This window comes from Gasterosteus aculeatus, chromosome 9 (assembly GCF_964276395.1).
Source record: "Gasterosteus aculeatus chromosome 9, fGasAcu3.hap1.1, whole genome shotgun sequence".
In the NCBI taxonomy this organism is placed as follows: domain Eukaryota; kingdom Metazoa; phylum Chordata; class Actinopteri; order Perciformes; family Gasterosteidae; genus Gasterosteus; species Gasterosteus aculeatus.
The window spans coordinates 8,871,809-8,884,387 of NC_135696.1; the positions used below are offsets into that span (position 1 = coordinate 8,871,809).

General features: G+C 44.0%; 1 protein-coding gene and 1 long non-coding RNA gene across 2 annotated transcripts in view; both read left to right on the forward strand.

The window, feature by feature from the left end:
* The window catches only part of LOC144383341 (MYCBP-associated protein-like), a 47,898-nt gene that overhangs the window by 22,960 nt on the left and 12,359 nt on the right, over nucleotides 1-12,579 (forward strand). The gene's annotated exons all lie outside the window — the stretch shown is intronic.
* Nucleotides 291-3,729, forward strand: LOC144383344 (uncharacterized). The gene is made up of 2 exons (XR_013450698.1): nucleotides 291-422; nucleotides 3,576-3,729. It is a non-coding gene; the product is annotated as an uncharacterized LOC144383344 (long non-coding RNA).

Below are 12,579 nucleotides of genomic sequence, written 5' to 3' on the forward strand. Positions count from 1 at the left end.
TGCGTTCGTGCGTGGCCTGCCGGCGCCGTGTGTGGACGAGGCCGCCCGAGTGAGCGAGTGAGAGAGCGAGAGAGGGAGAGAGAGAGAGAGAGGGAGAGAGAGAGAGAGAGAGAGAGAGAGAGCGAGGTAGCCGTGTGCTGAGGCTTATCCCCGTCCTATGCGGATTTCGCCACTGCGTGCCCGAGCGGCTCGCACCATCCCGGGTTACAGGCCGGGGTTCGGACGCCCGACTGTTCCCATTCAAGGAAACCCTCGGCCGCTCGGCTGCTCCCTCACGTTCGCCGAGTACAGGAGAGAATCGCGGTGGCCCTGATTCGCCGATCCGAGCGCAGGGGGATTCATCATCGTGACTCGGGGGGGGGGGAGACAGCGGAGAGGCGAGGATGCTCAGCGGAAAGGGCGAGAGATGAGCGATGGGCAAGGTAAGCGGCGCCATGTGACGTTAGTAGCTCGGCTTTTGCGTGTGCCAATAACGCTCAGTGGAAGCGGGAATGTTCAACACGCGTATAGTCCGCAGTGTGCGTGGGAGCTGCGTGTTGCCGACACGTTACACGCAACACGCTAACCGTAGTGGCAGCCGGCCTTGCGCGTGAATCCGTGCCACACATGGTGTCTCTCACAGGACGATCCAGCGTGAAGCTGTACGAGCGCGCGCTTGCGCGCGCGTGTGTGTGTGTGTGTGTGTGCGCGCGCGCGCGCGTTTGGGAGGGGGCGGGGGGCATTACGTAGAACTACCGCGCCTCCTCCTCTCCATCGCGGGTTGAAATAATACAGCAGCCTACTTGCGCTGTCACGTCACGCATGCGCATTGGTCAATGTGGACGGCGGGTTGACGTGTTCTCTGCGTTCGAGCATGTTGTCGCATCGGACCGCCGTGTCAGGTCTTAAACGAGGTAGTGTTTGAAGTTAAATACTAATGAGCACAAGACGTAATTTCAAAATCGGGTTGAAATGAGGTCTGAACGTCTCAGACCTCATTTCAACGTCTTTTCAACCGGTGGATGAAACACCAACGTGTTGTTGTTAATAAATGTGTCATGTTGTAACGTAAGGTTGAAAGAGACGATATTAACATTACAGTTTTTTACAGCCGCTAGGACACAGTTCTCAATACTTAGATCACTTTTTCAAAACTCTTCACACAGTGAGCACAACAGAAGTATATGTGGCCTAAACTGAGGATCAATTATTATTGCTTTGGCACAAAATGCATTCAATGACTACATCTTTCAAATGTTATAATTTCTTTTCTCACTCAGAAACAACAAACTGTGTGTACCTACAGGCCAATTTACACATGCTTACATACTGTTAAAACTGTTAAACTTATGTTCAACACAATAACATAATATAAAACTGAACGTCTCCTTGCGTTCCTGCATGATCTCTATGGAAGGGTTGTGCTAGGTGAGGAAAGGGATGCAGAGAGAAGAAATCAGCCAACATCTATAATTGTATGGGACAATGTGGCATTTCACCACTCCCGTGCAGTCACTGAGTGGTTTGCAGCCCATCCCAGAATGGTGTCACTTTCACTCCCACCTTACTCTCCATTCCTCAACCCCATAGAGGAATTCTTTTCCTCAGGGAGGTGGAAGGTTCATGACCACCATCCACATGATCAAATGTCCCTCCTGGACGCAATGAATGCTGGATGCCTGGACATATCAGCAGAAGATTGCCAGGGATGGATCAGGCATGCCAGAAGGTTCTACCCCAGGTGTATTGCCCTAGATCACATAAGATGTGATGTGGATGAGAACCTGTGGCAAAATAGAGAAGATCGAGTAGATTAGCATTACTATTGTATATGTATCAGTAGATGGTGTATATACAAATTCTCGTATTTTGGAATTACTCAGTGCAAAAAAATGAATAAAGGACATGGAATATATTGAAGCTTTCTGCATCATGTCTGATTAATTCCAGTAACATATATTACAGTGAATTATAAACAGAGATGTGTCCTTGTTTTACACAAGAAAACATTGTATAATGCTACATGTTAGTGTTTTTTAGGTCATTGTTTTGTGGGTGACAAAGTGTGTTTGTTGGCTGTCAACCTTTGCTAGTGCTCTGGAAGAATGAGTTGACTTGAGACATGAATGACGTGTTTTGGTAGTTTTAGTTTTGAATGTGAAATGAACTGCTGTGGCGAGCTGAAAGTTGGTTAGGAGAACTGTGTGAAGAGTTTTGAAAAAGTGACCTAAGTACTGTATTTTCCGCACTATACCGGATTATAAGGGGCACCTTCAATGAATGACCTATTTTAGAACATTTTTCATATATAGGAGCAATAAAGTCTATGATAAATAAATAAACAAACCAACGACTTCCACACACAAAGACGTGACTCTCTAGTTCGTCTTCAACAAAAACACGTTACTCCGCCTGTTGTTCTGGCGGTGAATTGCTCTGCAACACACGCAAGACTTTAGAACCATGAAGTGAAACGAGTGCGTCGACGCAGAAGCATGCGCCAGCCTTTAGAATAACTTATTTTCCCCGTTAAGATGGTTCATTAAGATGGTTCAGCTACTATAAAGAAAAGGGCACCGTCTCTCGCTCTTCAATCTCATTATGTTCTCGGCGAGAACGACAGCTTTCCATATCTCACGCACTTGAGCGCCCGCTCAGCATCTCGCCATCGTAGACCGAGCTTTGGCATGTTTGGCAGAGCGCCTTGAGCGCCGTGTACAACCTGTATGGATCAACCGATTAACTAATTGATCCATATATAAGGCGCTGCGGATTATAAGGCACTGTCGTTTTTGAGAAAATTAAAGGCTTTTAAGTGCGCCTTATAGTGCAGAAAATACAGTATTGAGAAATGTGTCCTAGCAACTGTAAAAAACTGTAAGATTTTCTTAATTAATGAACTGGTCTGTGAAATTACGTAAAACGTCATACATATGAAACCAAGTTTTTTTCAATCGCTAACAAGCACTTACCCATACTTCAGAATTTTTTTCTAAACTCTTAACACAGACTCACACCTACAAGACACAATTGGCCAAATTGATAATTTTCTTCTCAAAAACACATTTTGTTAAATATATACTAACTCTTGATTTCAAAAGAGAACATCTTTCTCTGCACACACTAACTTTACCAAAACACTGGAAATCTGACTCAAAATGAAATTATTCTGTCAAAGAATAACATTTGTTTTCACTTCACAAGATACATGCAGTCAAACAAAGTACACCAGGTTTCAAAATTCTGGCTATTGTTGACATTATAAACATTGCATAGACTTTTATGTTTCAGGTAACATGCAATCCACCATTTACACCAAATTTATTGGTTTGGAACTGTATGCGCACATGTACAGTAATGTTCACATTCAAACGCATTCCAGTAAAAAGCAAATCAGTTATTTAGTTTCTTAACTGTTTACCAAAGAAGGTACAGTAGAAACAGAATAATAAAACAGAAAGGTTTATTTTATTTTAACAAAATATTCATGAAACACACGAGCATTCTGAAAAAACAACAACAGCCAAAAGCCCCGATGACAAGGGGGGAACTAAAAATGGCAAACAATGTATGCATCTAATTCCTGCGATCTTCAGGGTTCGGCCACATGTTTTCGTCAACATCACATCTGACATCATCTAAGGCGATGCACCTGGGATAAAACCGCTTGGCATGTCGGATCCACCCTTGGCAATCTTGAACTGTGATGTCCCTGCAGCCAGCATCCATGGCTTCAAGGAGGGAAATCTGGTAATGTGGCTGATGGTCATAAACCTTCCACCTCCATGCAGAAAAGAACTCCTCTTCCTGCTCCTCTTCCTGCATCTGCACCTCTCACTGCACCTCCTTCTACATCTGCACCTCTTACTCTTCCTCTCATTGCACCTCCTGCTGCACCTCTCACTGCTCCTCTTCCTGCACCTGCACCTCCTTCTGCACCTGCATCTCCTTCTTCACCTGCACCTCTCACTAGACCTGGTCTTCTTCCTGGGCCCCTTGCTCTTCCTCGTCCAGACATTACAGTCTTTTTCTGTTTCTGTTTCCAAAAACATCACTCCTCAAAGTCCTCCTTAAATAAGCCAGACTGGAATCAGCTGTTGATGGCTCAATTTACCCAACATAAATCAGCTGTCAATTATTCAATAGTTTGTTCATTATCAGCTGAGATATATTGTTTTTGAACTGATATCAATGCAGAAACAGAGGTTTTTATACTGTATCTACGGTTTGGAATATTGTTTTTGCTATTGTGGGATGGTGTGTGTTAACATTTGTGAATCCTACTAAAACAATCCATCGTTTTGTTGGGAGGTATGGCTTGTCTGTTAAGATAAATGTAAGCATTGTGGACATGTGTTCACTGACTGCATATTGTGTGAAAACGACATGAAATGTGTGAATGGTATGGCCACAGAACACCGATGCTGTGCTAATTGTGTTTAGAGTTTTGAAAATGTGACAACTGTTTGGACAAACGCTTGTTAGCGATTGAAAAAAACTGCAATAAGATGCTTTTAGGACATGATAATGCGGGTAGTTTCAAACACATACTCGTAAACACGTCCGCTGACGTCTGTTACACCCATGCGCGAGTTCTTAGACGCTTGCAGAGCTCCGACCGGGTTGCAGCACGAGGCGAAGTTACGGCAGCAGAGCGACATGAACGGGTTGATAGAACCACGACTACCGGCTCCAACACTTTGAATGGAGCACACGTGGAACTATAACCAGTTGTTTTACTTCTGCTGCCCACTCGATACGGGAAACACTGTTCTTTTTGGTAAGCTAGTTAGCACGGGTAGTTTGCTAGTTAGCATGCTAGCTTGGAGCATGCTAACATGCAGCATGATGACCTGGACCAAAAGTAAACATCCCAGAATATGTTTTGTGTGTTTGGTGTTGCTAATGCGTTAGGTTGTTGCTGTACCCATAAATATTATTGCCTTTTCCCATTTCATATCGAAAATACACGTTTTTTAAAGCAACGGGGGCTAAATACAGATTGCGAATGGCTGAATTCAACAAGTTGTGGTCTGTAAACGTTGACGTTTAGACCCGTTTTCAACGTGATTTATCATATCGGGGGTAAACTTACAAATGTGGACGTAGTTTCTATTTAAACCTCTAAAATGATGATATAGCACAAAAAAGAGGATGAAATATTACCGTATTAAAAATCACGTTGAAATGTGGTCTGAACATCGACGTCTTTCAGTTTTAAACCATTTTGCAATGTCTTTGCTCGCACCAAAAATGCTCGCTTTGCTGTTTCAGCTCAGGCCGGTCCCAAAGGCGGAGGGTCTAAGAAGCAGTTAACCAATCACGTGCTAACTCAAATTAATGAGTGACATTATAATTTCAGCGCCCCAAAATACAGCACTTTGCCGCCCATTTAGCGACATGACAATGGCGAGCAGTATCCCTCCAACAAGACCAAACCCTAAATCGGTACATTCTCTTCTCGAAGAGCCGTTTGGCAGAATAACTTTCGTGGAGAAACTAGAGGTGAAAGAGGTGGACCCGGATCAGCCGGACCTCACAATCAGACAACGGAATGGTGTGAAAGAGAAGCCTTTCTGTAGAGACTTCTACACCACGATATTTAGCTATCTAGTTAGCTGCGTGCTATCCGCGCCGGTGCGCTGTGTTAAAGTAGACATCGCTACCCAGCTGCGACGCACACAGGACTGCGGTGAGGACACACAACCAGGACGTGGATGAAAACAGGCCTATTTTATCCAAAATAGTTCATTGTGTGAAGTTCTGTGGGGCTTTTGAGTTGGTCTTTCCTCAACACACTAGGTTCATAGGTGCATCTAAATATAAACATATATATACATGTTCTAATAGATTTTATATAAATATATTTAAATTGTAATATATTTGTTAGAGCCATTTTTGTTATTGTTCAATTGTTAGGTTGCTAGGTGCTGGGAGGTTGTGTTTCGATTAGGCCACAAGTTCAATATCAGGCATGAAAATCCCTCAACTTTCGGCAAAATTTGCCGCTTTGAAACCAAAATAGGTGACCTACGTGAATTGTGTAGATTCAATGAGGTTTTTTTGGGAGGGGGGGGGTATTCATATTGGATTTTTATAATAGTCATGGTAGTTATCATATTCTGAATATTGTTTTATATATATTAGTTATATTTATATGCTCATTGATATAATGAATTGTTTGAGTAAGATGTCCTTATTATGTTAAACTGTTGGAAGAAATGTTAAATATTTAACTGCAAAGTAATAATGCGTGTTCGATACCCATTTTTCCATTGAATCACACAGGGATGTTTACTGAAACTGATTGGCGGACCAGCCGTCACTGATACACATATATAAACGTAATTATATGTATGAACAAGGCCGTTGAGGCACCGGAGGGGGACGTAGTAACTCGGACTGGTGGGAGGCCTTGTTCTGGGTGCAAACCGGACAAGCGGCCACAAACCCCCCGTGTCCCTCTCGAGTGACGGCTACCAGAAGTTCTGCCTGAAGAAGCAGACCATTCGCCTGACCTCTGGCTGGCATCTGATTTAAGGGGCATGTATCAAGAGCATCCTTTTTTAAATTGGTGTAAAAGATTTAATAAAGAATAGTTGATAGCTTAATTAATAGTAATTAACGTTAGACATTTTACATCTAGTAAACAGTACGCAGTAGTATAACCCGTGTTAGTTAATTAGTTATATCTTAAATAAATCAGACAGGCAGAAGCTTAGTTTAACGTTTAGCCAACATCAAATATATTTTAGCACGAAATCTATTACGCTAACAATTTAACGTTAGCTAACTAGCGTTGAGCTTTAACTCAAACATAAATTAAGAACCTTTTAATATCTCAAAGAACCAGATGAAAACATGTAGAACCATCTAATAGATAAAATGGTTCTTTAGAAGGTGTTGGTTCTTTGTAGAACCACACTGTCTTCTAAAGAACCATTTAAGAACCCTTTTGGCTGTCCTGTGGCTGGCTAACACTATTAGGCTGTAAAGCCATTGTATTAGTGTTTGATTAAACATTAGGGTTTTTGAATCGCTCTTAGTCTGGACTCTCCCCTGAGACCTGTTGTCCACCGTACAAGGTGCTCGTTCCACCGACAACACAGATCACAGGATCACTGAGCCACTCAAACTCCTCCACCACGTTAAGGTGGCGATTCGCAGAGGAGATAGTTTTTTTTTTTACGTGGGAAACCCATAGATGGAGGGAAAACCCACAGGGTGTGTGTGTGTGTGTGGGTGGGGGTCTGTGTGTGTGGGGGGGTCTCAGCGCTGTGAAGGCGGCGAAGTGTGTGTGTGTGTGAGTGTGTGTGTGTGTGGGGGGGGGAGTCTTCAGCGCTGTGAAGGCGGCGATGTGTGTGTGGGGGGGGTCTTCGGCGCTGTGAAGGCGGCGGTGTATGTGTGTGTGTGTGTGGGGGGGGGGGGGGGGGGGTCTTTAGCGCTGTAAAGGGGGCGGTGTGTGTGTGTGTGTGAGTGTGTGTGTGTGTGTGTGGGGGGGAGTCTTCAGCGCTGTAAAGGGGGGGGGGGGTCTTCAGCGCTGTGAAGGCGGCGGTGTGTGTGTGTGTGTGAGTGTGTGTGTGTGTGTGTGTGGGGGGGGGAGTCTTCAGCGCTGTGAAGGCGGCGGTGTGTGTGTGTGTGGGGGGGGGTCTTTAGCGCTGTAAAGGGGGCGGTGTGTGTGTGTGTGTGTGGGGGGGAGTCTTCAGCGCTGTGAAGGCGGCAATGTGTGTGTGGGGGGGGTCTTCGGCGCTGTAAAGGGGGCGGTGTGTGTGTGTGAGTGTGTGTGTGTGTGTGTGTGTGTGTGTGTGTGGGGGGGGGGGTCTTCAGCGCTGTAAAGGGGGCGGTGTGTGGGGGGGGGGGTCTTCAGCGCTGTGAAGGCAGCGATGTGTGTGTGTGTGTGGGGGGGGTCTTCAGCGCTGTGAAGGCGGCGATGTGTGTGTGTGAGTGTGTGTGTGTGTGTGTGTGTGTGTGTGTGTGTGTGTGTGGAGGGGTCTTGAGCGCTGTGAAGCGCGGGTGGAAGGGGGGTAGATGGATGAGGTAGGACGGAGTGGTAGATGAAGGATGGTGTTCTTACTGGTGTCCAGTCTCAGGCACGTTGATGTTGACGTCCTGGATGGTCTCCTTTTTCTTCTCTTCTCTCTTCTGTTTCTTTGTCTCCTTGTTCTGCATCTTGCGTCTCATTTTGTCCATCTCCGTCTCCCGGTCTTGCATCCGTCTCCCAAAAATGCCTCTTTTCTTTTTTTTAAAGTCGAGGCAGATGTTCTCAAGGACTGTTTTGTCGTCCTCTAAATCTTGGATCCTGGCGATAAGGTTCTGATTTACCTCCATCTGTTGGATCTTTGAGTACTGGCACAACTCACTCTTTGTGACCATCTCGTGGTAGCTCTGCTTTAGGCTCTTTTGTGAAGCAGCCAGAGAATCCCTCTCGATCTTCAGCAGTTTGTGTTCTGCTTCCAACTGCTGGCAGGTCTGGTAGTTGACCGTGAGTTCAGCACTTTTGACAGAAAGTTGTTCTGTGGTCTCGGTGAGCTTCAGAGATAAACCCTCGTTCTCCCTGATAGTCTCAGCTAGAGCCTCTGTCTTGGTCTTCAGCAGTTTGTGTTCTGCTACCAACTGGCGGTTGTTGGTCTGCTGCTTGTGCAGCTCCTCTAGTAGAGAAACGTTGGTGGAGAGTAAGCCTGTTACTTCAGACTTCAAGGACTGTTGTTGGTAATCCAGTTCCTTGGATGTCTTTTTCTCCAGATCTTCATACTTCTGCTGCCAGGTCTGGTTGTTGACCCTGAGTTCAGCACTTTTGACAGAAAGTTGTTCTGTGGTCTCGGTGAGCTTCAGAGATAAACCCTGGTTCTCCCTGATAGTCTCAGCCAGAGCCTCTGTCTTGGTCTTCAGAAGTTCGTGTTCTGCTTCCAACTGGTGGTTGTCGGCCTGCTGCTTGTGCAGCTTCTCTGGTAGAGAAGCGTTGGTGGAGAGTAACCCTGTTACGTTAGACTCCAAGGACTGTTGTTGGTAATCCAGTTCCTTGGATGTCTTTTTCTCCAGATCTTCATACTTCTGCTGCCAGGTCTCGTTGTTGACCGTGAGTTCAGCACTTTTGACAGCAAGTTGTTCGGTGGTCTCTCTGAGCTTCAGAGATAAACCCTTGTTCTCCCTGGTAAGGTCTGAAAACTTCTTTTTGTACTTGGAAACCATCTTCTCATAGGCCAGATCTTTGCCTTTTAACTGGTGGAACCAATTGTACTTTGCAGCTTCAGCTTGAGCAACGAAATTGCTCACTTGCCTTTTCAGGTAGTGCACTTCATTCTGGGCACGAGAGAGTGCCATGTTCACATTGTATCCGGTCGGAGGAGTCCCAAACACTGAAGCGCCAGCTCCAGGTCTCTGGTTGTTTCCACGGGACATGTTAAATAACACTTGTGTAGTCTTTAAAAAGAATGATGGTATCTTTAAAAAGGCTGGTGGGTTGCCTGTAAAAAGGCTGAAATCCTTGAAATGTTTGACGGTTAACGACTCAATGTGGTCTTTGAAAAATGATGATAAATCTTTCAAAAGTCTACTTAAGTCTTGTTAAGGACAAACGTCGCTGAGTACTTCTCTCTTGAAAAAGAGTGCAGTGCTCTGTTCTGTGCTCAGAACTGCAATCTATTTGTAGAGAAGATGATGATGTCATCCCGTTGTCATGGCAATGCTTTGTCATGTTCTCTGTCATGTTCTCTGTCATGATGTCATTCCGTTGTCATGACTCCCTTGAGTTTCCAGTTATTTCTACAAATTAGATTTTTCTCTATAGTAGTATTATTATTTAGCCTACTTTGCTGAGGGAAGTGAGCAGAGGGAATTAATCTTCCTCTGGAAATTTACCCTAAAGACCACGCCTAATTTCAAACCCTTATTCACAATGCAAGAATATGTTTTTTGCACAAACCTCTATAAGGTGCGTTTAATTCTAAATATCTTTCTACAATTAATGTTCATACAGAACAAACAAGACTGGAAAAGATCCTGGCAACAGGTCAAGATAAACTATAAAAACATTTTGCAGGCTGGTAAGTGCCTAGTTGGCAAATGGTGTAAAAATAACTTGATGCCTGCTTACATATTTTATCTAAACTGATTGAAGCAGTTAAGAAAAAGGCTCATTTGTCTGTCACTGGGGGGGCACCAGGCTTCACCCCAGCTGAGGAATTGGCCCTTGTTTTAAACCAAGGGAGGCCTGTGATGGAAGGGATTCCGGGAGGGACAGCTACTGACTCTGTTCCACCTGCAGAAACTGCCCTCTTCATACGTGCTACATGCTACAGTACATCAAACACAATCACCCATTTATACACTGACAGTAGGGCAAATAGTGCCTTTATTTACAGTTTCGGCATATAAAAACATGCCGCTTGCAAAAAATTGCAGTGCCGTACAGAACATCTGTGGGAATGTGAGAGCTTCGCGCTGGTCTGATCTGTCCCGAAACATCCTCTCAAGTCTGAAAGCACGTGGTTCAGAAACTGGCATCATGATGCAGGAAGAAACACCCGTGAATGGGACTTTATATATCGGCCTCATCACGTTTACAATCGTTCATTCCTCACTGCGCATGTCAGTGTTAAACACGTTTGTTTCAGATCAGAGCGGCAGCTGATTTAACACACGAGTCTCCAGGATTAATCTGGCCTGGCTGTTAGCCTGGTCTGGAGCAGGCAAGCTGCAGAGAATAAATCACCATGGTTACATGACTGAGTTTAATTCAACCTGCTTTCGTGCAACCAAGTCCAAGCTAAATTCATCCAGGCTTAATCCCTTGGCCCCTGAAAATAAGTAACTTAAGAAAAAGTGCATGTGCATCTCTTCAGCCTCACAGTTGAATATTAGTCAGCATGAACTATATTTTATACCTGTGACTGACTAGAACTCTAACGTGTTATCTATGTTGGTGAAAGGAGCAATAAAAGTGATTACATCACAATTAATAATAATCGTTTCATCAGGTGACGCTTGGTGTCCATCGTGATTATTACTCCCAGATGAGTCATTTGAATGTTGAGCTTATGGCTCTGAATAAGAAACCACCCCATTAAACCCACCGGGGGTGCTGTCATCGTGTACAAGGAGTCGTTGCATTAGTTTGTCATTGGATGACTTCCATTCGTCTGTCTCTGCATGTGACTTCAAGAAATTCCCTCTTAAAAAGGGACACTTTTTAGGAACGTCTCTTTCAGGGGATTTTACCCTTAAACTTAAAGAACAAATAAGTTGTGTACATTCATCTTTGCAGGCAGATGAATATTGATTTCACGATCTCTTTACCTTTCATAAGTAGTTTATTGGCATTTCAACTAATCTTGGTTGAGTTAATTTGAGTATTGCTTCCATCTGATGGCCACCTGGTTAATAGGAAATAAAAAATAAATAATAATAAATTAATAAAATAATAGATTGTATAATTCTAAATACAACTTTGAGATCAGTTTATTTGGTTGAGTAGTTTTTAATATGCCACAGCACTTGTTTTAGGTTTGACTAAGCAGCTATTTTAAGAGTAAGATTTTACATAAAAACATCATTTTATGAAGCATTATGCGTTGTTATAGATTAAACTACAGTGTATGAAGTTGTATAACTTGATGAGTGTACAACAATGACAAGGGAAGCTCTTCATAAAGCATGCTTTACATCAATACAAATGGTAATTCCCTTTTATTGTTTGTGATTGCCTTTACTTCTGTAGAGCACTTTTCCCACCACTGTTAAGTAGTGGATGTCACGCCCGGACAATGGCCATGGGGTCCGTTTCAAGTACGAGGTTTAACAAACTCTGAGTCAAACCCTAAACTCTGAGTTGATTTACCCCGAGTTGGTAAACTCAGAGTTTTGGGTTTCACAACGGTGTTTCAGAGTTGGATCAATCAACTCGGAGTAGGTTGACTGAGAGTTGAGCGCGTGCACCACCACAGTATGAAGGCAGCATGAATGGAGCCACGATACTATGATTCACCATGGCAACAACCACAAACCACATATTCGCCCCTATTGAGCTGGAAATATTCATGCAAGCGTACGGCGAGTAAGAACCCGTAATTAGAAAAAAAGCAACACTGCTACTGCAGCAAAAGACAGAGAAACTGCGTGGGAGAAAATTGCTGTACTAATTCCCAGTTTTCACACAGTTTGTTAGAATGCAGTACACACAGGCTTGAAATACACACCCATGGTCATATTTAATCACAAGAACAATATCGCTGGTAAAAACTGGTACAATGGTATTGAACATATAATGTATTTTAGGCCTACTAATATTATGTTGTAAAGGAAACGAAACACGAAGAATGTCCTCGATATTATCCTCGATATCCCAACCCGCACTCTCCGCTCTGCATCTGCAAAACTACTCGTCCCTCCCTCACTGAGAGCAAAACACTCGACTAGGTCTCGACTCTTCGCTGTCCTTGCGCCGAAATGGTGGAACGCGCTCTCTGAAGACATCAGGACCGCAGAGAGCCTTCACATCTTCCGCCGCAAACTAAAGACACACCTCTTCAGACTCTACCTCGACTAAAGACTAACAAATTGCAGCACTTAAATTGTACTTGTGACGTCACTCATCTATAGCAA